The sequence below is a fragment of the Triturus cristatus genome, chromosome 3_2 (assembly GCF_964204655.1).
Source record: "Triturus cristatus chromosome 3_2, aTriCri1.1, whole genome shotgun sequence".
In the NCBI taxonomy this organism is placed as follows: domain Eukaryota; kingdom Metazoa; phylum Chordata; class Amphibia; order Caudata; family Salamandridae; genus Triturus; species Triturus cristatus.
Genome location: NC_140584.1, coordinates 725,113,730 through 725,140,781, shown reverse-complemented (window position 1 = coordinate 725,140,781; position 27,052 = coordinate 725,113,730). Strand labels below are relative to the sequence as shown.

Below are 27,052 nucleotides of genomic sequence, written 5' to 3'. Positions count from 1 at the left end.
TTCAATTTTTTCCACAACCTTTATCAGAAATGTTATGAGATTAACAGAAGCTTCTATATTCACATTGATAAATCTTACCCGGCTATTAAGATACATCTATAACATTTAGATGGACTAAACACAGTTATATGCACTGTGTATGCTAGCGCTATCATGTTCAATTGGAGCTGTACCTTGGTTAAATATGATTTAAAATGACTTGTTCGTACTAGATATTGCATATAGTTTTAGAGCTCTGCAAATGTAACAAAGATGACTGCAGGCAATTCCTCAAATAGTGTTAGGGCTGTAGGATATCGTTTGTAGTAGTAATGCATTGTGTTCAAGAAGTCTCCTTTATTACTGTGAATGATTATATATCTTTGGGGTGTTAGAGTAAACTAATATATACATGTTATGTACATCAACGTTTTGCATTTCTGCGAGTTCTGCTAGGCGGCATCCCTAAGAGAAAGATTTTGAGTCTAACTAAGATTAATAGAATCTTGCATTTGAATATACTTGGAAATACGGAATTTCCTAGATTACTGCTTTCCTTCAACTGTGCAAAGGTCAGTGGGTTGGATTCCATACAGGCCTGGTCCGTATTCTCTCTCTCTTGAACAACCCATACATTGTCTATCAAACCATTACATTTTGAGGTAGGTTGACTGTCAAAAAATGTTGTCCTTCAGTGAGGTTTGGTGATTTCCATCTTTAAAACCGAATCCCACTAATGTGACCTAGAAAGTGCTATAAAGGACATGTAGGTGATTCTTTGAAATAATTTCGTGTTTAAACATGCAACCCTTTATGATTTGGGGCAGAAGTAGTGCAAAACACCTGTGACTGGACACCATTTGCAACATAATATCCCTGAGATGTGTACCCATACTAAAGATCATAATTACTGCTTACATTGCTTGTGTCTGTTTTTAATGATGTCAGAAAATCATCTGTTTTTCACCTCGAGCAATTTTCCAGCATTTTGACATTATGTAATTCCCAATAGGGAAGCACGTATATTGATTTTCATACGACATAGCACCGCAAATAATTTAGGTCTTGCTAGTCTCCACTCATTGGAAGTCTATTTGTTCCCATTGATGAGTTAAAATTGTAAATGTTTTTTCTGAATATTTAAATCTCAATATTCAACTTGTTCGTTACAGAATTCGACTTGCCCAAGCATGGTACATGATATCTAAGTCCTGGAGCATCTGAGAACAAATATCAATGTCCTTTTGATATTTTGTCATAGACTCATAGCCTGCTGCACCGGGTTCTTCAGTCATTAAAGACCCGCTTCAGCGTTATTTTCCAGACTTGAGGGCGAGGGCTAATAAAATGGAAATAGCACTTTAATGCCTGTATAGCCCATTGAGCTGAGTATAAGAGGATTAGAACGTTGCACTAACTTAAAAAAACCTCGTGACTTACAGGGGAAAAGGGGAAAAATTCGTATAACTTTTGGCAACTTCTCCTTCCCTTATTTCAAAAGGCCTTCGGATCATGTTCATGCACCATGTTAGGACAGTAGGATCTATCAAAGAAGGGCAGAAGAGGCATTTATAGTACCTGCCTCTCTCATGATTCTGTCAAATTGCTTCGCCTCACTTGGCAAAATTAAAGGGCATATGTACAAGGTATTGGCAGAGTGAGGCGTTAGCCTGCATGGCTTAACGCCTCACTTCGCTACTTCAGAAACACAAGGCTGCACCATATTTACAAGGATATGGTGCAGCCTTGTGTTTTCCCCAGCACTGGTGCTACACCTAGCAGTGTAGCGCCAATGCAGGCACCCTTGCACCATAGTGCAAGGGTGTCTGCGTGCAGGGGAAAGATTGTTTATGTACAGGAAGATCCTAATTCATGTACATAAAGAATCTTTAAATGCCATTTTGTGACTTCTATGTGTGCTGTTTAATGTTAATGGGTGCCTTATTTATAAGGCAGCGGTAAGCCACGTAAAGTGGCTTAACGCTGCCTTGTAAATAAGGCAAGGCCCTTATCACCACCACAACGTCACTGAAAGTGACATCGTGATGGCGATAGGGGCTTGTACCTATGCCTCTAAGGGAGAGACAGGAACTGTAGAGGCTTTCTACATCTTCTTCTTCATACAGCTCCTGCTGTTAATGCTTCTGCATACAAGTGACAGTGGAGGGAAAGCGGCCTTTACAACTCGTCTTCAAGAACGCATTGCCACTAAACAAGGCTTGTCTTAACCACACATATTCCTGTACCCTGCATATACGTGGTTAAGGCAGTCAGCGTTCTAGCTTAGTAACCAGGCAGAGAGAGGAACCGGAAAGTAGGACCTGCATGAAGGACATGGACGTGATGAGGTAAGTTGGACGTTACGGGGTAAGTTATGCTTGGGAAGTATGTTTTAAGTGAGGTGGCAGATTTTAGGGCTCAGGGTGGGTGAGTTGAGGGGATTAGGTTTTAATCGAGAAGGCTCGTTTTAGGGCTCAGGACAGGGGTCTGGGGTCAGGGTAAGTTTTATGGTAAGGGGCAGAGTTTTAGGTCTCAGGGTGGTGGGGAGGGTCAGTTTTCAGGGCAGGGGGCAGATTTTAGGGCTCAGGACAGGGGTAGACGGTGTAGGTTTAAGGCAGGGGCAGAGTGTTAGGAATCAAGCAGGGAGGAAGTGGCAGTTTTCAGGGCAGGGGGGATGTTCTTAGGGCTCAGGTCAAGGGGAGTCATGATAGTTAAAGGATTTAAGGGTGGGCTCATTTTTAGGGCTCTGGACTGGTTATAAGGCAGGGGCAAGGATCCTGGCACCCGGGGCTGGGGTGTGAACTTTAGCATGAATATCCCTTAACCAAACATGCCTTTGCCATGAAATTGCAGCCTAAAGGCATGTGTGGTAAAGGCATGTGTGGTAAAGGAATGCATTGTTTACACACATTCTTTGTTCGTTCTGTGTGATAGAGGCAGGAGTGGTTCAGCCGACAGTGTAGCCACATGAGGAAGGAAACCTTAAGCTATTTCATTCTTCCTCTGTCTCTCTAACTCTACAGCCAAAAAACGTACAACAGCCCAATACTATTCACCCATAAATCAAATAAAGTCCCCAAAAAACATTAATTGAATAAGCAAATTATACATGTTACAACAATATCGTTCTCTGCTATGTGTCTCTAGACTTATAATTTTTACTACACAAAGAGTACATTCCAAATACATCTTAAATTATAATGCGCTAGAAATATACAATAAACAACCAATTAATACGAAAGTAAAATACAATCTTATTTGCTTTGAAACACTGAACAGTATGAAACTGGCTGAAATTCATACAGTATACCATACGCTATAATACATAATGAATGATTTACAGTCATGGTATGTGGGTGGATTTTTCAGTTGAGACAACAACTGGTAGCAGTGAAAATGACCACTCTCCTGAGGATTCTACTCGCAATCACCCTGGAAGTACCCTCTTATATCGTCAAACAGCTTCAAAGCACAATAGGCTTCTTTATATCGGCAGGAAATGGACCTCCCATAGCGAGGCACAGGATGACAAACTCTCGTTGGATTGAGTACTTGAGTCTAATAGATATTTGAGGTCATTATCAGGCGTCATGACTGGATGCGAAAGGATAGACGATTTCCACTCCGTTGAGAGGCATTTCCAAAGCCCCAAAGGGGATGATTCTATTATTGGCAAATTAGACACTGGGTCGTGCAACTCACCATCAATTAAAATTCTAGCTGTCAGATGAAAAGTTGAAAGCCTCTATATGGGCCAAACAAATTGTTCCTGGTCTTATCACTATCAGCCACTTTACAGTCTACCCTAGCATTGCAAGGTAAACAGGGATGCACACAAAACAAGGTAGGATGTATCACATTTCGAAGGTGCTGGGGTTGAAAAAGATAACTAATGAAATTAACTTAGGATCAAAGACATTCGACTACATATGGACCCATTCCTAAAGTTATCTTGTACAGAGGTGTAGAATAGCAGTCAAACTTAAATAACATGGTTGGAGATAGCAGGAGGGAGAAGAATAGAACCCTAGTTACTCTGGGCGAATGGAACTGTTGAGACAAGGGCAGTTGCTTTTGTTTAGACTATTATTTTCATTTTTATGACGAGGATTCCCCTTTCGTGCTGTCTCTTGGTTATAGGTGAGGACAAATATTTGGAAAACCTAATGCAAAATGTGATCCATAAAGCTGAAAAGCTAGCTGACTTGGGTGTCTGTGCAATTATCCACTGTCTTCAAGCAGTCTTTGCTGCTGCAAGTGAGTGCACATATGTTTATTGAAAATCTCTTCTCTTTTTCAACAATTGCCGGGTGACTTTACTTGGTTACAGGAGCAACAAGTATTAACAAGCGGCAGTCGAAGCCCAGTTTTCCTGTGTAATCGCTGCGATGCCGCCTAAAGCATCCGCCAGAGGAGCAAAGAGCCGTGGTCTCCCCGCTGGTGCCGGGAATGCAGGGAATTCCGAGAAAGCTGTCCAGGACGACACTGCAACGGATGATACACGTCGCTCTGTCTCGGGCAAGGGTGGAGCTGCAGGAAGGGGTCTTCAGACGGTGCCCGCACTATTCAAAGACCAGGCTGTAAGAGGCAAGACGCCAGGTGATCGCTTGACAGGCAACAACGTTGATGGCAACATTGTAGCAATGCCGGCTACAGCTGGAAAAGTTGCAGCGATTCTGGAGGGACTCACACAAGGGCTTGCTTGAAGTACCGATCTTTCTCCTCAGGGCGGTGTTAATGGTTTGAGCCTCGAGTTAATGGGAAAGGGAGGGGTTCAAACCAACGAGCTCAACAAACACAGAGATAATCAGGAAATTACTGAGGGTAATGCCGGATCGCTGGATATTATACTGGAAAAGTCTATGGGGCATCAAGAATATGGCCTTATGGGAGATGAAGTTCCCAAGGATAATGGTTTAGAAGAAGCCACAGTGAATCAGGCAGGTGAGAGCTATACTGCCGTGAGTGCTGACGATCTGCAAAAGGTGGCACAGGAACCTCAAAGTGCTGTGAAAGATGGAGACTCAGGGGAAAAATTATATTCACTGTCAGACCAGTTGAATTCCTTGGGGGATGAAAGTCCTGGTAAAGACTGGGCTGAAGAGGAGAGTGATACTGGCAGCTTGCGCTGGGAAGAGGAGGAACTCAAAGATAAATCCTCTCATACTCCTTGAACGGTGCGCATGCAAAGGGAGCATGCGTCAGATAAAAATCTGGGGTCAGCCGGCTCTATGGTCTGGGACTACTCATTTTCCCCAAACTTGGAGGGGAGCAAGAACGTGACTGGAGTAACAGAAACACCAAGGCCAAACTTAGGGGCCCCTGAAGAAATTACACTATCTACCATCTATCAGTCAATAATGGCCCATCGGGAGGAGACTCGTCTGGAAAGTCTGCGCAATCAGGGTGCATGCTGAAAACTGCAAAACTCAATATGCAGGGTGGCAAAGACTTGCTCAGAGTTTGCAGCTAGGATCGGCAAAGCAGAGACAATAATATCCACATTAGAGGATGAATTGGCTGACCAGAGAACCATCACTGAGTCCTTGAAATCATTGACGGAGGATACCCTATGGAAGCTGACAGAATTCGAAAATCGTTCAAGGAGGAATAATCTATGGATTTTGAGGCTACCAGAGGGCAAGGATGGGGTATATTCGCCAATTCGTGATTGAACTTTTTGAGGAGGCCTTCCCAGAACTACATTGGGACTGGAAAACAGAATTGCAAAGAGCTCATCGGTTTCCTTTCCAACAGAAAAAATGGGGCCAAGTCATTGAAAGACCACAGGCTATCCTTATCTGCTTGAATAATTGTTTGGCCCGAGAGGCATTGTATGATTTGGCTAGGCCAGACAGAAAAAGAAGGGGATGTGCTTTTTTCGTAAGGCCAGACTTCTGCCCTGCAACAATTGAGAAAAGATGGCAGCTTCGCCAATTAATCCCGTTATTCCAAGCAAAAGGGGCACAGGTTTTTTTGCATAATCCCGCTAAACTGAAAGTAGTCTTTCAGGGGCAGACACAATTTTTTCTATCTGAGGTTTTAGCAAAAGAATATTTACAAATGATTCAAAATGCACCGGGGATAAAAAGTTCTTAGCAATGTTGTGATGGATAAGGGGATGATTTTCAGTGGATGATGTAAAGCTTGATTCAGGATTTCCTCCTATATCTCCTATCCCTCCTATTCTACTATTTATTTCTTTTATCTTTAGCTCTTTTGGAGGATTCCTCTGATACCCTGTGCCCTTTTTTCTTTTGTCTTTGAATTTTTGATGATATCGTACCGGGGGGAGGGTCGGTCTTGAGGAGGGGGGCGATGACACAGCTTTCCAACACCAGGGACTGTTGGTCCCTAAGCCTCATAAGATAGATAGCAAGGGGAGGGAAGCGGCGGGGGAGACAGGGTGGAGGGGGGAGGGGACAGGGTGGGGGAAGGGGTGGTGGTGGTTTAAGGGTGGTTAGAAGGGCTGTACAGATAGGGTTTCTCACTTATAGTCATGGCATTTTCTTCTGCCTCAATGTGAGAGCACTTTTTGTTAGGACTTGTGGAGTCTACTTGCATTGTCTGAACTATTTCTTTAGGCTGAGGGAAGAAACAATTGTCAATAAGAATGATGGGTGGAAAGGATAAAATTTGCATTTGCTCTTTGAACATATGCGGCTTGAATGACAGAAAGAAAAGAGATGTATTGGCTAAAATCAAAAAATTTAAGCAAATAGTATACAAGAGACCCACATACAGTGGGGTAAAAGGGGATGTTTGAGAGGTTTGGGACTAGATTTATTGGCTTGTACTCATCAAGGTACGACCACTAGGGGGTGGTCATCTTAGCTAAGAAAGGTATTTGTATGTGTCATTAAGGAGGATAAATGGGGATGGTGGGTGATCTTGTAGTTTTTAATTAATGAAACCTTATTGACAATTTGCTCACTGTATGGATCTAATCTGGACGACCCAGTGGAAGTATCCGGTAGTTCTCTGTGGAGATTTTAATATCCATTTGGATAGTAATTTTAATCTTCACAGTAATGCTCCATATCAAGGAAGGAAAGTTAGGATGGTGAAAGCTCTGCGGGAGTAGTGAGGGAACATGGACTAGTCGATCTCTGGGTCAGACACAGACTGGGGGTCCCAGGGCACACCTTCTACTCAGCCCCTCATAACAAATCTGTCCGTCTGGACAATTTTTTTATGTCTCATAAGATTGCGGAGAGGGCTAATATTGATATTTCCCCTAGGATCATTTTGGACCACAATCCACTGGTTGCTGAGCTGCCACTAAGTGGCATCTTCAGGGTTCAGATGAAGTGGTCTTTTGAAAGGAAGTTGCAGGAATTCTTTAGCATTAATAGGAGCACTTCCTCTGAAACTATTGTTTCGGACGCGTCCAAAGCAGCTTTGCGCGGGGAGACTCTTAGTTTTTCTATATATTGGCAGGAGGCCAAACAGAAAAAGATCAGTGGATGGGTAGATCAGCCTAGGATGACTGAAATTGAGCTGATTAATAAAATTGGGGATGGCCAAGACAATGAAGAGTATCTTCAGCGAATAGCTGTGATAAAATCTGAAATGCAGCAGCACTTTGGGGAAGAAATTGCTATTAATTATACACAGTTCAGGGTGGAAACATACAAGTTTGTGGAAAATACTGGAAGGGTCTTGGCAAAGCGGCTGAGAGAGAGGGAAGTGGCCAGCAGAATATGTAAGATTAAAGATCATTTTGGCTAGATTCAAGATTCTCCAACTAAAATTTTAGAGGTATTCCAGAATTTTTATCAGCAATTATATATTGAAAAGACAGGTGCGGGTGAAGCAGCGTGTACAAAGGCGTTCCTTGAGTTCTTCAAAGCTCTTGAAACAAGGAAGAGTACTGCTGAACAAAATAAGATTCTTGCTGTCCCAATCACATGGGAAGAGATAGAAAGTGCTGTAGTTTCTCTCTCAGCCGGTAAGGCGGTTGGCCCAGACAGCATCCCTTTAGAGTTCTTTAGGACATTTAGATCAGCACTTCAACAGGATATGGTCTTGTTATTTCAGCCGCCTCAAAAGGGGCAAATTCCTGAATCTTGGCGGAAGAACACAATAGTAGTCTTCAAGAAGAAAAACAAGACTGAACTCAGCCCATCATCGTATAGGCCAATTTCTCTTAATAATGCAGATAGTAAGGTCTATTCTAAAATAATAGCTTCTAGACTAGCTAAAATCATTACCCCTCTGGTGTCTATTCGCCAGCATGGGTTCATCCCTGGGAGGGATACAACTGATCATGTAAGACACGTGATTGCACTTCTTGAGTGGGCTAAAGCTACGGGATCTCCGCTGGGGTTGGCCCTGTTGGACACAGAGAAAGCATTTGACAGGGTCTTGTGGCAATTCATGTGGTTTGTATTGCAGTGGAAGGGGCTTTGCCCTGAATTTATTCAAGCAGTGCAGACACTCTATATATCACCTGAAGCAGAGATCCGTATATCAGGGCAGGAATCAAAACCATTTAGCATCAACAGAGGTACAAGGCAGGGGTGCCCTTGCTCCCCCTTGCTATTTGCACTTTATATTGATCCGTTTCTTAACAAATTAGAAAAAAACATGAATATTAAACCAGTAAAGATCAATGATATGGAGTATAAGACATTGGCTTACGCAGATTATATTGTGATACTCACTAGCGATATTACAGCGGCGTTCCCAGCAGTGACGGATCAGGCGGAGCAATACTGGGTTTTATCGGGTTATAAATTAAATATCGATATAACGCAGATTATTAATTCTAATTCTATGCCTCCTCCTGACCTCCCTATCTCGTCTGAAGCAAAATATTTGGGGATTAAGATCTCATCGTCGGTTGATCAAATACCGGATCTAAATATTATTCCTATGATTGATACTGTCAATAGGACATTAGAGAGGCTAGATCACCTGCATCTCTCTATGTATGGAAGAAATAATGTTTTAAAAAAGCTGGTCCTCCCAAAATTCTTATACTTATTTAGGACTATTCCCCTGGAGTTCTCAACGGCATCTTTGGCAAAAAATTGAGAGAAGTTGCTCTAGGTTTTTGTGGGGATTCCATAGGACAAGAAGGGCAGCCAGATGGATGACACTCACTAGAGAGCGAGGGGGTTGGGGAGTTCCCAATTTTCTAACGTATCATTGGGCATCATTGCTGCAACATATGGGGATTCTAGTGACTGTGATTAAAACTGAAATATTCATGGCTGTAAGACCAACTATTTACGAAATCATACTGGATAATGAAGCTAATCAATGTTTAGTTAAAAACTTAGAACCCAGCTAATATAAAAAAAACTAGATTTGAAATCATCAAAGCAGCTTAAGGGCTTTGGAGAAAGGTCAGACGGAGGCTTAAGGTTTCTAATATAAATGCGTATACTCCTTTTTCGGCGTGTGGTGTCTTACCGCCAATTTTTCAAGATCAAATTACTTTCCGATGGGGCAGCGCCGGGATTAGCGTCTTGGGGAATGTTTGATCTGGGGGTCTCTAGTTGGCACAGGTATGCACTTGTGACAAATAGGGACCCTTGCCTCTAGTCAGGGTAAGGGGGTACACTCCTAAAATAACCCCTGCTCCCCCCTTGGTAGCTTGGCACAAGCAGACAGGCTTATCTCAGAGGCAGTGTGTAAAGCATTTGTGACCACATACAGTAATCAAGTGACAACACTACAGATGGACACCACACAGGTTTTACATCAAAAATAAGTATTCTTTATATAGATTTAACACTAGACTATAAGCGACAAAAATCCACAATACTGTTACTTTAAAAATGGTAGAATTTAGCTTAGTTCTCTTTAGTTCTTAAATGCGACACTTTTAGTTCAATGTACCTTTAGATGCGACACGCAGGGCAACGAAAGTGTTGCAACGATGGTGATGCGATGAAAGTTTGGTGCAAAGAAATAAAGACGTGAAGATCTTCCTGATGCGGGACGCTTCTCCGAGGTTGCGAGACGACTCGACTTGATGCATTAGCTTCAGCGGCGACACCCTTCTTCCGTGATGCGACGGCAGCGGCCTTGGCAGCGACACTCTTCTCCGACGTTGCGAGACGCTTTCGCTCGATGCGACAACTGCAGCGGTGACACCCTTGTTCCGTGATGCGATGGCAGCAGCTCTGACGGCGGCACACTTCTCAGTGGATGCAAGGCACTTTTCTTGATGCGGTGCAATGCGACAGCTACAGCGGCGACATCCAAGATGCGACTTTTTTACGTCAATCTGTTTACCTCTGACACCATTGATCACACGTTATTTGATCTGCTAGTCTATTTAATGACTGCAATTAGAAACAATTGTTTTCTATACTTCATCAATTTGTACTGGACGAACACTACTTCATCTCAAATTGCACATTATAAATACAAAAAACAGTGATAAATATTTACATTTGTACAGTGACTTTTTGTACAGTGACTTTTTGACATATCAAACATAACATTGCAGTGAATTTGAAATTAATCGAAAAGTCAATTTTTTAGTGTCAAAACAATCCGAAAATCAATTAAATCATTTGTCCGATATTGGGTTATCTTTTCAAGAACTTTAGCTGGTTGGCTCCTATAGTTCTTACTATAATTGCGGTCCTAAACAGAGTCAAGTTCGAAGCTTTGTAAATGTAAACGAGCAAACTTGGTTGTTTTAATGTGTGTGCTCGGGTGGGCGTTATTTTGCCTTCGTATCTCCCACCATTATTAATGATCTCTGTTTGATACAGCGTCGTAGCTTCCGCGTCCTCGGCTATTCTCCCATTTCCTGCATGTTCGGAGTGCTCCAAGCCGAAAAAACCAACACTAACAAAGAGAGAAACCAGTCGGACTTGAAAAAACAAAACAAGTTAACTTCGTGAGCCGGCAGCCCACAACCAGAACGGCAAGAAAAAGAAGAAAAGTCTCCATACCCGTTAATGAGCAGATAGACGTCCGATTCCAACAAAACACCAGCCCTGAAGACGACCTAACAACTAAGACATAGGTCCAATGTCAAAGGTCGAAACGCGTTGGCAAACAAACAGAGATCATTAATAATGGTGGGAGATACGAAGGCAAAATAACGCCCACCCGAGCACACACATTAAAACAACCAAGTTTGCTCGTTTACATTTACAAAGCTTCGAACTTGACTCTGTTTAGGACCGCAATTATAGTAAGAACTATAGGAGCCAACCAGCTAAAGTTCTTGAAAAGATAACCCAATATCGGACAAATGATTTAATTGATTTTCGGATTGTTTTGACACTAAAAAATTGACTTTTCGATTAATTTCAAATTCACTGCAATGTTATGTTTGATATGTCAAAAAGTCACTGTACAAAAAGTCACTGTACAAATGTAAATATTTATCACTGTTTTTTGTATTTATAATGTGCAATTTGAGATGAAGTAGTGTTCGTCCAGTACAAATTGATGAAGTATAGAAAACAATTGTTTCTAATTGCAGTCATTAAATAGACTAGCAGATCAAATAACGTGTGATCAATGGTGTCAGAGGTAAACAGATTGACGTAAAAATTATTCCAGATTCCAGCCTCTGTTACACCTTATTGAATCTCCCCCATCTTTTCATATCTACATCCAAGATGCGACAGCAGCAGCTGCGATGGCGACACGCTTCGTCCTCGATGCGAGACACTTCTCTTGATGCAGTGCAATGCAACAGCTACAGCGGCTGCAACGGCGACACGCTTCTTCGGTGTTGCAGGATGCTTCTCATGATGCGGTGCAGTGCGTCAGCTACAGCAGCGTCACCCTTGTTCCGGGATGCGACGGCAGCAGCTGCGACAGCGACACGCTTCTTCTCCTTGAGTCGCGCTGCCAGTTCCTTGCGACATGCAGTCCCTCAGAAGGCCCAAAACAGCAGCAGGCACTTTCAAAGAACTCTGGGGAGCTGGTGGTTGAAGTCTGTTGTCCCTGAGACTTCAGCAGGAGGCAAGCTCTTTTCCAAGCCCTTGGAGATCCTTACACAAGTTGATCAAAAGTACACACAAAGTTCCTTTCTCCTCTCTTTGGCAGTCAGGCAACCACTGCAGGCCAATCCCCCAGTTTCAGGGATAGTTTCTCCTCAGCTTCTTCTGGGGCTCCTCTCCTCAGCAGAGGTTTCTTCTTGTTTCCCAAAGTGATCTAAAGTTCTTGGGTTGGGGTCCCAATATTTATACTAAGTTTTCCTTTGTTCTCTGAAGGCAGAGAGGCCTTTGCCTAGTCCAAACCAGTTCTGGTCAGTCCTGGAGCACTTTGTTTACATGACTCCTTCTTTTCTTTCAGAGTGCAGGGCAGAGACATCAGACGCACCACAGGAGGAATACACAGCCTAGCAGAGGCAGGTTTGAATGGTTGGACAAGAAAATACCTACTTTCTAAAAGTGGTATTTTCAAACACAGAATGTTAAAACCAACTTCACTAACAGATGTATTTTATCATTCTGAGTTCAGGCATACTAAATTCGTATTTCTACCATGTTCCCTGAGTCAGTTAGGATTATAAGATGTAATAATCAAACTGCCCATTGTGGCCTATGGAGAACAGTTTGCCTTGCAATAGTGAAAAACGAAAATGGCTGTAATTCACTATTAGAACATGCCACAAACACCAGGGCATGTTCTACCTTGTACTTACAATGCACCCTGCCCTTGGGCCTACAATAGGGGTGTCTGATATGAAGAAAAGGGAAGGTTTAGGGACTGGCAAGTGAGTGCACTTGCCTAGTCAGCATGCCAGTACCAGACTGCATGCAGGCTCTGCAATGGCAAGCCTTAGACGCACTTTTATAGGCTGCTTCTGTGGGTGGCACAACCAGTGCTGCAAGCCCACCAGCAGTATTTGGATTACCAGCCCTGGGCACTCCTGGCGCACTGTACTACGGGTATGACGGGTAACCCAAACCAACCAATCAGGGAATCACTGATTCATACATCAATTTACAATAGGGAGCACTTGCACTGTGACACTGGACAGCAGTGGCACAATGCCCAAACCATCTAACACCAGCAAAAACACATGAGGCAACAGCAAAAAATGGAAGGCAGACCCACGCCAAGGTGCCAGGTCTAACAGGGGATATATATGATGAAGGTCAAATAGATACATTTATTTCTTTACAAGAAAAATTAGAGTTAGACCGAAGAGATTTCTTCAAATACCTGCAGGTTTGGAGCTTCATGGGGACAAATGCACAAGGGACCACAGCAAATCTGGAAAAAATATCTCTGGTGGAAACAATAAGTAGAAGGTCCCGAATCAGGTAAAATTTATCAAACATTATTGGAAGCTTTCCCTGACGACCTATGTAGTCAGAATACTAACTGGGAGGGAAAATTTGGGAAGGAGGGGATAAATGTAGAAGATTCAATCGTTTTAGCAAGTGAGACTTTAACAACAGGAAGCCTTAGAACCCAACTTTATCTGTCTATTTTTGATCTTTACTATACTCCTCAGAAGGTCGCGAAATGGGGCGGTACACGGGGTACACAAGGAGACAAGTGTAGCAGATGTGGATTTGTGGCTGCAGATACTATACATATGTTCTATTCATGCCCTAACTTAGCTCCATTTTTTCAGGATATTGAATCTTTTTTTAATACAGTTTTGGGGATTCCGCTTGCAATAACACCAGAATTTGTAATCCTGGGCACTGAATGCAATTGGGGAGGAAATACAAGAGCTAGACCTGAGATTAGTTTTGTATTTACCACCATGGCTATTATACGATTGTGTATTACTTCCCAGTGGATTAGCCCTGACTCTTCCACATTTTTAATTTGGAGTTCGAGGATTTTAGCTATCTATAATATGTAGTCCTCTGTAAATAGATTGAAAGGACGTAAAAGACGGGAACTTGGGCAAAAAACTTGGGCTCCTATTTCTGAGTGGATTGACTAAATTATGTTGTTTGTTTCTTGGAGATTTAAAATTTTAATTAAAATGCATAGGTCTCGCATTTGCGAGAGTTTGAGCTTTTGGCATTGTAAATGGCAATGCCTTTTATTTATATATATTGAAAACCTGCAGGCGGTGGTTAAACACATACTTTGTACTTATAGGGGATATTCTCAAGAACGTGTGATATCTATCGCAAAATTTGCTCAAAGCAACTTTGCACATCGCAGTCTATCGTGGGAAAATAACGCTGTGTTAACATTTTATTCTCAACCCAGCGGCATCATGCGATAGTCTCACGATAACGCGCTAAATGACTGCAATAAAACAAAAGCGACACCGAAAAAACGTGAAACACGAACGCGAAAAAAGTTGCGATGTGGCCAATCACGTTACAAAAATCCGTGATAACCAGCGACAGGCCTGTAATTCCCACGCGCCATGTGGGAAAATGCACCATAAACACAGCAAGAAACACAAACAAAATAATTTAAACTGCGTAGCACCATGAAGGAAGCCAGGGCAAGTACAAAGGATGACCAGAACCCCACAAGCCCCCAGTAGGACCTGCCTGGGACCTCGGGATCACGGAATGGCAAGGAGAAGAAGATGAGGAAGACGAGGTTCAGTCCACAGGAAAACAGGATCATCATCACAGAGGTGATAGAACACCACCAACAACTGTTCATCATCTCCAACATGCCATTGGCAAATAACAATGCAATATGGCAGGCCATCCTGGACAAGGTGAATGCAGTTGGAGTAAGGAAGAGGACAATTGGAGAGGTCAAGAGGAGCTGGAATGATGCGAAGTGCAAAACCAAGAAGAAACTCGCTGACAACCATCAGGCAGCAATGCAGACTGGAGGTGGCAGTCCAGCGGAACACCAGGAGCTGGATGAGATGGAGGAAATGGTGTCCATAGTTATCAGTGGGGAGACTGCTCGACATGACCTGACAGAACAGCACCAGGGTGAGTACTGAACAGGAACTGGGGGACGGGGCACAATGGCACACATCCACAATTAAGTAGAGCACACGTCAGACCCACAATGACTCTTGAGTATGTCCCTGATCCCCTTGGCACATTGCAGCACATATACAAACAGTAAGTAGGCCCACATCCACTATGGGCATAAAGGTGTCCCCCCACAGCACCAATCTCACAACCAACCCATGCACACATGTGAAAACCAGAAAATCTGCGTGTCTGTGAGCCACACAGACAATGCAAGTGACACTGCATGACGAATAGCATGGCTGCAGTCCAATAATCATAACACGGCACTGAAGTGGCTGAGTGTGGAACACACCCGTAAAGGAGCAGGTCATGCCCTGACACATCCACATGCACACACAACCCGTGACAGCAACAACACATCTGCGGATAAACCATGCCTAAGTGCCCAAATCAACCAAGTCTGCAACATCTCAGCACTGTAGAAACACAGAAGTCAAAGGCACACCGCCTCGAAGGAATAAGGGGCAGCAAAATCACAGCTGCAGGGGCGACTCACCCATAATGCAGCACACACACATAGCAACAACAGCACATCAACAATGATGACAATGTGGTACATAGTGCAACACTTTCATTGCAGAACAGAGGACACAACTGTGAGATGGGAGTGTACCCGTACAACATCACAGCCCTGATGTAGTTCAAATGTCCACTGTCCAGCATGAAATAGCCAGCTCCTCCCAAACAGTCACAATGTACATTGTCATGCAGTCTGTATTTAAACATGTACAATGCGTCAACATACATGGAACACACTGTCAACCAGCATCTCCCCTTTACATTGCAGAGGGACAATCAACACCTCCTGCAGAGCAGACCAGACATCTCTTCAGTGATGATGAAGAGGACCACCTGGACATTTGCCCCGACACCCTCCAACAGCTCGTACACAGCCTCTACACCCCACCCCCAGGAGCAGTGCAGGCCAGCTGCATCGAGGTGACCCCACCCCCTGCAGAGACCACACAGCAGGAAGCACACACCACCATGGCTGGCTCACCCAAGAACACATGGCATTGCAAGGACATGTGTTAAACTGCTAGAAGGAGGTGGCTGAACATGTGCGGTGGGGTTTGACAACATGGCAGCCAAACTGGATGTCATATGTGAGTATCTGAGTGACATCAGGGACCACTTACACTCACTTGATGTCCAATAATCCATTCCCAACACCGCTGGAATCATGCCATTGAGAGGAGAACAACTGTCTACTCAGAGTGGCCTCAATGATGTCAGCCGAGAGTTAGCACAGATGATGAGGATAATGGAGAACATGGAGCATATGCATGGGGAAAGACTGGCTGCCACGGATGCACACCAGTGAAAAGTTGTTGGTATCTTCCATGCCCTGCAGATCCTCATCATGGCATTGCTGCCACTGAGGCAGTCGCAGATGAATGCTACTGGTACTTCCACACACACCTCTCCGGCCCCTGATGTGTCAGTGGCACACAGTGCTGCAGACCAAACATCAGCACCCACATGTCAGACAGATGACAGAGAGGATGAGGGTGTGGGTGATTCCACCTGTGTAGTAAGAAGGAGACAGTAGCAATCCTCTCCGCCATATGCCGTGTTCCATCTTGGTGCTGCCCTCTGCATCATGGCCTGTAACAACACCTCCCACTGTCCCCCGAAACACTAAGCAACACTCACCTTGGACCTCAACATGGACTGCCATATTCTGTTTGCTCAACAATGACACAGCAATCACACTGCGTACTGTCCTCTAGCTCTTCCGATGTACTTCTCGATCCCTAAAGGACTCTAGCTGGCCCTACCCTGGTCTGCAATGTAATGTGGTGTTTGCATGGCCATGTACTGCTCCAGCTCCGACAACCCCAACAAATGTGAATAAAACATTCAAATTGACACAGATGAGTCATGTCCATAATCAATCAAGTTTGAAAGTATGGATGAATGTAAGGACATTGATTGAACAAGAAGGTACACTTTGGGAAATGAAAGCAATGCGCATGTGTGACCGTGACACACATAGGCAGTGAGATAACTGGGAATGTGTGCACTAGCTGTGGCCTCAATGCACAGAAACAACACTCACGCACTTTCACAACTTTGCCCCAAGCAATGTTATGAATAGGGCTGTGTATGTAATGACTAAGTCGTTGGCAGGCCTAACGTGTGTCCCCCATCACATTTGACAGCAGAACATCTCTTTGCATACCTACTCACACTCAACTGGGTGGACACAGCCTGTAGTGACAGATCGCATTATTACACATGGCAAGAAATTGGACACCGTACTCACATTGCTGAAGACTTGTAGGAGCACAGGTCTATCAGCAACTATCCTAACCACAATGTCTGGCTCACAGAGGTGGAGCTGGCATAGGGACTCACCCCACAGTGAAATGCGTAAATCAGTCCCTCACTGTGTACGGACAATGCTCATTGAGGCACACAATTTGTAATTCTAATTAACACTCATCACAATTGAACACTAGTGAAGCTGTGTATACTTAATTTGCATGTGTGTGTCAGTACAGGCAAGACAAGGGCCACAACATGCAGACCAATGCATCAGAAACTAACAGACAGCATTCAGTCACGGTACAGTTCCACGTGACAGCCGAGGTGCATGTGCCCGGGAGGTTCGGACAGTGCGTTGGTGGTTCTCATAGAACCAGCACTCCTCAGGCCTGCGGCAGGTATGTGGATGATATGCCACAGCTCAGAGCAATAAGCCGTATGTGTGTGCAACGTTTGGACGTATGGGTAGTTGTGTACGTAACGGTCAATGGCACTCCATGCAAGAGTACCTCGAGCCAGGACTTCTGTTTGTGTGGTGTGGATACATTGATCTTTCATTTGCGCTGTGCGTAGTGTGGGAGTCGTCATCATGTGCTATGGTATCTCTCTCTGGGGGTGCTGGCAGCATGCAAGACCAAGGTTGGAGGTGCAGATGTCCTTCCGCATTATGTATTGAGATAAAGGTGCTTTCATCCCTAATGTTAATCTGACAACATCTTGCATTCTGTAAATGTGATGTGGCTTTCGCGCTGCAAATGATGCTAGGCCATAGGCTTATGGTGCACCACTGGCGAAACACACACAACAGTTGGCATGTATTATCCAAGAGTCCGAGCGGTCTTAAAATGCTTCTACAATCCCTTCATGTGCAGCCACCCTCCGGGTGCATGCACAGTTGCAACATTGTTGATTGCGGGATGTGTGACGCCGACACGGCGACAGAGACACAAGCATCAGTTGGTTTCCTGTCCAGCCCAGAAATGAACCACACCCAGAGCCCAGGGATAATTATTCACACCTATGCTGGCCTGGTGTACGCCGACCCAGCCCACTCGGCTTACGTATAAAGGGGGGAACAACATCACTACATGTCCCAGTTCTTCCCCACTGCCGGAGGTGACATGGCTGCGTCCGCCTGTCATATCACAGGACTGAATCATAAAGGGTCCATGACTTGTATTGCACAGAGTTGGTGGCACCGGATACACTGCGGCTGGCATGGACCTACCACCAGGGGACGGTGACTTTCGATGCACTGAGGTAGGGGCACCATAGGTGTTGAGCGGGTGTGCAGCCTGCGATGATGTGCCGTCCTGGCGGTCCAGACTGGTAGTGATTTGTGTGAGCCCTGCTGGACTGCAGAGTAGGCCTGAACCAGGGGGCAGCGCGGGCCTACCACCACGTCGCGTTGCCTCGCAGTTCACAGAGTTAGTGGCACCTAAAGACCTGTGCAGGTGTGCAGCCTGCGATGATGCCCTGTGTGCTGATATGATCTCTGCCATTGTGTAATCAAGACCCAGAATCAGGTGTGCGACCTTGTGGTCAGCGGTGTGGAGCTGCATGATGTGGAGGCTGCCAAGTTTGCGGGATCCGGGCTTGGGGCTTGCACCGGCACGTGGTGGGCTGTCTTGGAGACACGCCGGGGGCGGAAGGTGAGCAGTGAGTCGTGGTTGTGCAGGGGCAGCCAATAACCGCCCGGCGGCGGGAGGGGCTGGTGTGCAGCAGACTGTATGCGCAGGTGCGGGCAAGCGCTGATGGCGTGTGCAATGATGTAGACTCTGCTATTCATGATTTGGGAATCTGCTCAGATAAGGTACCTGTTGGTCTGCAGTGTGTACCAGCACGTGGTTGGAGACACACCAGTGGCAGCAGGTGAGCAGTGAGGCCTGGGTCCGCAGTGTTGGCACACTCTCTCCCTCTCTCCCTCTCCCCCTTTCGCTGTCTCACTCTTTCTCGCTCTTTCTCTCCCTCTTTCTCTTTCTCTCTTTCTTTCTCTTTCACTCTATTTCGCTCTCTCTTTATCTTTCTCTCTCTTTCTCTCTCTCTCTCTCTCTCTCTCTCTCTCTCTCTCTCTCTCTTCCTTTCACTCTCTCTCTCTCTCTGTCCTTGGATGAGCACATGACACACCTTCTTATCTTTGGATTTTGTCTTGCAGGCTGTGACTTACAGATTGTCCAGAGAAGACCCGCCATGACTCTTCCACATAGTTGCATTTAGTTTAATTTTAATGAATTGTTTTGTTTTGAAATTCAAAGATGAATGACTGAATCGCCTTTTTCTGACCACACATGATTGTTGATTGTTGTGATCGTGCGACATCAGGTGACTTGTTTTGTTCAGGATTTCGTACAGTTGATGTGATATCTCTTTGTCCGGGGGAGGGATCCCCTGGGGGGACCGGGTGGGATGGGGGTCCTGGGGTTGGTTGCGGCAGGTGTTGTGGGCCTAGTGGGGCTCCGAGCTGCATGATCAGTGCCTCCATGGCATCTGTTGTTCTGCAGGTGTGGTTCTGGGCTGAGCTCCCTTTCATGGTGGAGAAGTGTGGCTCACTGGTTAGAGCAGGCAGACCCTGAAGCAGAGGTCAGACCCGGGACCAGGGTTCAATTCCCGACGCGGCAGGGTCTTGAGCTCAAATGTCCATGGACTCGATAATTCTCGCTTCGGTGCCTGACCTAATCATGGGTTCACACTCTGCAACTCTGGGCATTAAGCTTGCTTAATCTCCACAACGGCCCCCTGCGGCGGGATGCCTGGCTTTCACCTTGGGGATGCCCTGTAGGGGCTATCTCACAGGGAAAAGCCAGGACGGGTTCCCAAGGCAAGCGCGGAGATACCCCTTCGGGGGTCGATTCAGGCGCTATATAAGAAACATAATAATAATAATAATAATGGTGCAGGTTGTCATCCGATTTAACACCAGGTAAGAGCAGGTGTTAAATCCCTGCTGCTAACGCGCCTTATCACAAGTTTTGTGAACTTATTGCCGATCTGGCTGGTCGTTGAGAATGTTGCGAAGTGATGTTGTCACGGCTTTTTGCACGGGAACGCCTACCCTGCATCTCATTAGCATTAGTTGCCGGTATCATCTGTGGCTATGATTTTGCGGCTGCTATCGGCGGAAACTGTTGATATCAGCTGTTAGCACCAGCTTGTGAATAGTGCGATGAATTTATCGCCACTTTGGCGGTGATAAAGTGCCGCTAACTCGCCGATAGATCCTTGAGAATATGCCCCATAGTCATTGCTTACTAGAAGCAAGGATAGTAGTAACTGCGCCTCTTTTACTGACAGCCTTCTAATAAGCAAGGACTATAAAATAAATAAATAAATATATTACTGCTATAAATACAAAGTGCATGTTTACGCACTGCTTGCAAGTGTTCAAAACACATAAATAAAAGGCATTGTTAATTAAAATGCCAATAGCTCAAACGCTCACCATTGCAAATGCTTGCTTACCAGTGTAAATAACACGTACTGTGTAACAACTAAAGTAAAGGGGCCCATAGCTATGGGAGGCATCTGCTGCACCACAAGCACCATCGATTACTACCTGCAGTACAACTCTCTAGGCATAGGGAGAGATGATCCCTACCCAAACTGCACTAGAGCCACCCATGGACAGGGGTGGGCTGCTTTGCTAACTGTACAAGAGAGAGCTGCTTTCAGCCCACAACTGCACCACTACCACCCATATATGGAGCTACCACCAATCAAAGCAGAAAGCTGCTGCCTTTCACACACTACAACATGACAACCCGGAGCTAAAACAGATTCCCTACTGCCTTCTGTAGTATCACCCCATGCAAGGAGCACTACCGTCTCCCCACACAGTGCCCCACGCCCACCCAACACTGAAGGACAGTCGATTTACTACCTCGCCCTCCCATACAGCAAAATATGCTTTCTGCTCACACACTGGTTGGCCCATGACCACCAAGAGTTAAAAGAAGGCTGATTTACTGCCTGCAACAGTACCACCTCATGCAGAGATAGCTGCTGTCTATTCACATGCTGCTTCGGCACCGCCAAAAATTTGAGAAATACCTGCAGCATACTGCAGCCCTTTTACCTGAAGCTAAAGAAGGGCTTCATTAGTAACAGCAGTTGTATTACGATGTGCAAAGAGAGCTGTGTTCTGCCCGTACGGTGCATTAAAATCACCCAGAGTTAAAGGAGAGCTGCTTTGCTACCTGTAGCAGCACCACTCTATGAAGAGGTAGTGGCTGTCTATTCACTTACTGCACCAGCATTACCAACTAATAGAGCTAAAATAGGGCTGCTTTATTGCCTGTAAAAGTAGCACCCCATGCTGAGAAAGCTGCTGTCTGTTCACATAATGCACCATCACTACCAAAAAAATAGATGGAGAGATGTCTGTCACATACTGCACACTGATTACCATAAGATAAAGGAGGTCTCCTTTACTACCTGCAGCTGCTTTCTGCCCACACAGTGCATCACAAGCACCCAGAGGTTAAGGAAAGCTGCTTTACTAACATGTGTGTGCCCAAATAAAGTACATCAACCACTCATGGACAGAAGAGAGATGTTTTACTACCTGAGGCTAGGGGGAGGTGCAGTCTGCCCAAATACTTTAACAAAGCACCCCAGACCTGCAGCAGCACCACCCCATGGGGGAGCTCCCTACCAACTGCACCACAACCACAGGTACCTGGTACTTGCGCAGGGGTGGCACGGTATCAAAGCGTCACGCTCCCTGACTGTGCGAGGTGCTCCTGGGAGAAGAGTGGGTTGGACGCGATGAAGCTGGGCTGGAAGCCCTCACTGCTCAGGCTGGCCTTAGCCAGCATGGCCTGTTTGGGGTCGCAGCTCAGGTCCTCGGTGTTGCCAGGCCAGGTGCCCAAGTAGAGGTTGAAGATGAGGTGGTTACAGCCACCATCCAAGTGCGGCAGTGCCTGCACCTTGGCCCACAGGCTGTGCATGTACTGCTGCCTGTGGTCCAGCATGTCCAGGCTCAGCACAAAGAGACAGGCCTGGCTTGGGTCCGAGGTGTAGTAGCGCGAGCCCTCGATGGCTACCAGCACCTGCCGGTAGCTCTCCAACACCTTGTCGCCCTTCTGCTGTGGGTACACGTACACCTTGAAGCCGTGCCTGCAGTGCTCTGCTTCAAAGCAGGACTCCATCCAGCAGCGGCAGCCCCTGCTTGAAAGTGAAAGCATGCATGGAGCGCTGAATGTGAGCAAAGCACATTGTCGTGACATCATGCCTGAAGCAGGAGAAACTCAATAAAGAAAATAGCGCTTACAAGTGTAAATAACACGTACCGTATAACAACCGAAGTAAAGGGGCCAGTAGCCGTGGAGGTTACAAATGAAGACAAGGCCGAACTAAGGAGGGACTAACAAGCCAATTACTGAATCAGAAGCCAGTATTTATGAAGCACAAAGACACAAGCCAATTAATAATAAGGGCAGAGAGTGCGCGGGGCTTCTCTTCCATACTCTACTTCAGCAAGTCTTGCAGAGCAGCTCATTCGCGCTGACTCATGCTCGACCTAAATATGTTTTCTCTGCTCTCCTTTATTGGCAGTTTTTGATAATCACAGCCAAAGCATTGGTGTGTTTTAAATTTCTACTTCCAGTGACCGCCTTTCATGCTTTAGCCAATAGATGCCAACCACAGTGAAGAAACCCCTTTGCTTGTTGAGAAGAGGAGCCTCGCTGGACTTTTCTCTGTTCTGGCACTGACAGAGCACTCTGCTGATCCCTACTGTTGCTGACAACAGGATTAATCACTGACTGCTGCACAAGCCCCTTTTCTGGAAAGGAGAGAGGTATATGACAGAGCTGCACTGGGCTTACCTGCATGTCTATATTGCAGCGCATCAACAGAGCATCAGTAGTGCACAGGTGAGTCTTCAGGATGGAAGAAAACTGAAAGGACCATAAGACTGTGCTCAATTATCAATCTTTCAGTTTTCAGTCCAACGAAAATCCTGCCATTCAGCTTCTCCCAAAACATAGAACTAGATAGAAAATATTGAAATGTTTGGACTTGGATATCGTGCTAGCTCTATAGAACCTCTGCAGCCCGCTACCTTTCACTGTAGAGATTTTAATGCAGTCTGTAAGGTCAGTGATGACTGTTCATCTAAGGACAGTTGCCCAAAGAGCAGTATTAAGCATTATATATTTCGCCAAGCACCACCGTCTATTATGAGCTTTGTTCCAAGTAACAATCACAGGGGCATATTTTACGACATGTCAGTGGCACAATGCCATGCTCCATATTTACAAAGTGGCATTGAGCAACTTTTTTGGCTTAATGACATTTTGTAAATATGGGACCATTTCACCCAGGTATCTGCATGAAAGGATCGTTCAATGGGTTTTGTTGTGGGCATTCCACCACAACACTCATTGCTTTTTGATGCTGCCCGAGATTTACAAGGATGTGTAAATCTGAGGCAGCGACAAAAACTCTCACTTTTATTTCTCATCGTCTTTGCTTTATGCTATGTGCTGCATTTTACAGCACACATACAAAGAGCAAAATGCCACGAATTATTGTTTATGTGCAGGATGGTATCCCTTCCTGCACATAACCAATCATTTATTAATGACGACAAATCGCCATTATTGATTGTTTATTGTTGTTTGTGTGCAGGAAGGAACACCTTCCAGCACATAAACAATCATTCCCTGCAACGCAGGCCCCCTTGTACTATGTTTCAAGTGTGCCTGCATTGATGATAGGCAACTACATTTTGCTCCAGCACTAGGGAGCACAGGGGTGCACTGTATTGTTGTAAATATGGAGCATTGATGTGTTTTGTTAAATCTCAGAGCACGGCACTGCCAAATTTGGCGCAGCTACACACTCAGACATTTAATTGTACATATGCCCCTCAGTCTTATTCTGCTCATGGTCTCTAATTCAGTTCCCAGGTAACAAGAGTGGGTGTATTCTAAATTCTTGCTAAGTGCAGGTTCGATTGACCACGTGTCTGATCTACTCTGTCTCCAAACAGTTTCACTCCTTCAACTCTGGTATGCAACTAAAAAATACTATTTGTGAATCAATGACAAGTGCCCCAAATGCAGCGGCTGATACTTTAATTAACTGCAAGGTGGTGGATCCCAAGCTACCTAATAAGGGTCTCTTTATGACTTGGTTGTGGTGCTTGTTTTTGTGGGAGCTCGGTCGATTGAGGAATCTGTCCCCAAGTTCTAACAATGTGATTTCCGACAGCGTTGCTTGAAACCAATGTGATACGGTGGTGCTGTCTCTATAATGAGAGAGATATTATTTGACATCAAAATGCACAATACTAAATTGACATTTTTGAAATCATACCTGAAAATAAAAAAAAAAGATTTTAAATATGTAAGTCTGAGAGAACATCTATTTCATAAGTTTCTAAAAAGTGACTATCTTGTCATCATTTTATGTTTACGGATTTCAGGTTTAGTTTTATAACTTTGCAAAAATTGTATGCTATTTTCTGGAACAACATCCTCAAGACACATCTGCACATATCTAAAATAACCAACACCACCCACAGCTGCAAACTTATGATCACACTCCCTAATCACCCCTAACTTAGCGGCAACACCTCTGTAACCTTATACACCAACGGCACAGTCTTGATCCAAGCCATTAACGACAACCTAGAAGCCTTTGACTCCCTCTTCCCCTCACTCCACGACACCGCTCCACTTTCTCATAGCTACCGACCGTCCATCCTCGTATTCCCTAATAGACTGCCCAAAGCGATTGCACAGGAAATTCACAAGACCCCCACCATGCCAGACAACCTCCCCCCTCCAGACACCATCCAACTCTCTGTTCACCCCTCCCAGAGTGGATTTCACTCTCGCACCCCCCACTATCACATCAGAGCCCCGACATAGACAAGGCTTCCCAAGTCCATTCCAACCAACACCCACCACCCCTCCCATAACCCATAACCCACCAACCCCACAAGACCTCTGTCTTGGAAGCCTGCCTCCTCCCACCAAACTTCATCCTCCATCCTGTTTACCCCTCCCCGACAGTGCCCAACTCTCTCCCCCAATCCTAATGGATACCACGACACAGATCAGGCCCTCCAACCCTCCGAGCAACACCCACCCCGCCTTCCTTAATCACGCACTCTCAACAAACAACCTGCGATCTCAGGGCGATACCCTTGAAGCCTATCCCTCTCCCTCCACTGCCACACAAGAGATGGCAGCGGGACCCCCGCCGAGACCACCCACCCTCAATATCCAGGACTTTCCATAGAGGAAATTGGGTCAACTCCAACACCAAAAGTCAATGCAGAGAGTCCAGCCCACACCCATACCTGACACCCCCATTTATCGACACCACTCCTGCAAAGCCACCCAATATCCAACCGCCTAGATCCTCCACGACCCCCAACTCGACTCAGTCTAAGAGACCCAGAAACAAAAGAGCCACAACACCTGCCCGAGATGCCTCTTCCCTTCCCTATATAAAGACGATCACGACTCAGTCTCAGAGACCCAGAAACAAAAGAGCCGCAACATCTGCTCAAGACGCCTCTTCCCTTCCCTACTTATAGACGAACCAACGACTGGCCCTGCTGGAGAGCCCGCTAGAAATGGTAATTCTGGGCCTCCCAGAAATAGTACAGGACCTCACCACACTCCGAAATCTCACCCTTCCGATTCCCCTATCCGCCAGCACTAATCATTCAAGGCCTCATGAGACCCAATGGCTCAGCTGGAACACAACCCCCCTCCCAAACCAGGCTCAAAGACCCACAAGAACAAGAGCCTCCTTGTCCACTAAAGAAGTGATAGATCTTGCCTCCACATTTGACACAACCCCTACTGTCACCCCCAGATCCAGGATTCAGGTGATCACTGGTATGGGAAGAGACTGCCCCCCACCAGACCCTTAAGACCCCCAGCTCACTAATATCCCCAGGGCTCCCTTAACGAAGAACCCCAATAACGAGAGATCCAACACCAACTGCATGCTCATTAACTGCAGGTCGGCATCCAAACATGCAACCGAATTGGCAGAGACCATCCTCACACATGACATTGACATCACATTCATCACCGAAACCTGGCTAAACAAATTCTCTCCCCCAATTATGGACATGCTTGTGCCCCCGGACTTCGCTATCTTGCACAAAGACAGAAACAAACAGAGAGGAGGGGGCATAGCAATCATACACAAGAACAGCATCTCTGTAACGGAAACTGACGCCCTCAAATATAACTCTTAAAATGTCTCTGTCATCTCCTCTACCATCCGCCAAGAAACACCTACTCCTTCAGAGAGCACCTCTCCGACCTATTAACTCATTCCTCACTCCATGGCCCAAACAACATAATTCTAGGCAACCTCAACTGAAACTGGAAAGATGAAAACATTGTGCTAATCAAAACCCTCAATGATCTTCTAAACAACCTCAATCTCACCCAACACTGCACCGAGGAAACCCACAACAAAGGTTCTATCCTCAACGCCATTATCGCTCATGCAGACACAGTCTCCATCGACCACACCTTGCCTGTGGACTGGTCGGATCACCATGTCATTTTGTTCCACCTAAACCAAAGGACCCAAGACAAACCCGGGACTCAGGACCAACCGCGCTGGGTGAGAAATATCAGCTAAATCCCTCTTGTGGACCTGGAGGAAAGGGTAAGCTCCCTCCTCCCTTTACACACAGATGAACTATCAGCAACTGAACTCACTTCTCAGTACAACTCCACCACGACCTACATTATGGATCAAATAGCCCCCCTGAAACTAAAAAGAGTCAGGAACATTCCTTCCAGATCATGGTTCAATTGATACTTAAACTCAGAAAGAAGAGAACTAAGAGCAGCAGAAAGACTGTGGCAAAACAACCCATCCACAATCCTACGAGCTAGACTCAAAGC

The 27,052-nt window shown here is 45.5% G+C and overlaps 1 pseudogene; it reads right to left on the bottom strand.

Annotated features, from left to right (window-relative positions):
* Positions 1–6,429: 6,429 nt before the first annotated feature.
* LOC146858012 (exostosin-1 pseudogene) lies at positions 6,430–22,387 on the bottom strand (annotated as a pseudogene).
* Between the last annotated feature and the right edge of the window lie 4,665 nt (positions 22,388–27,052).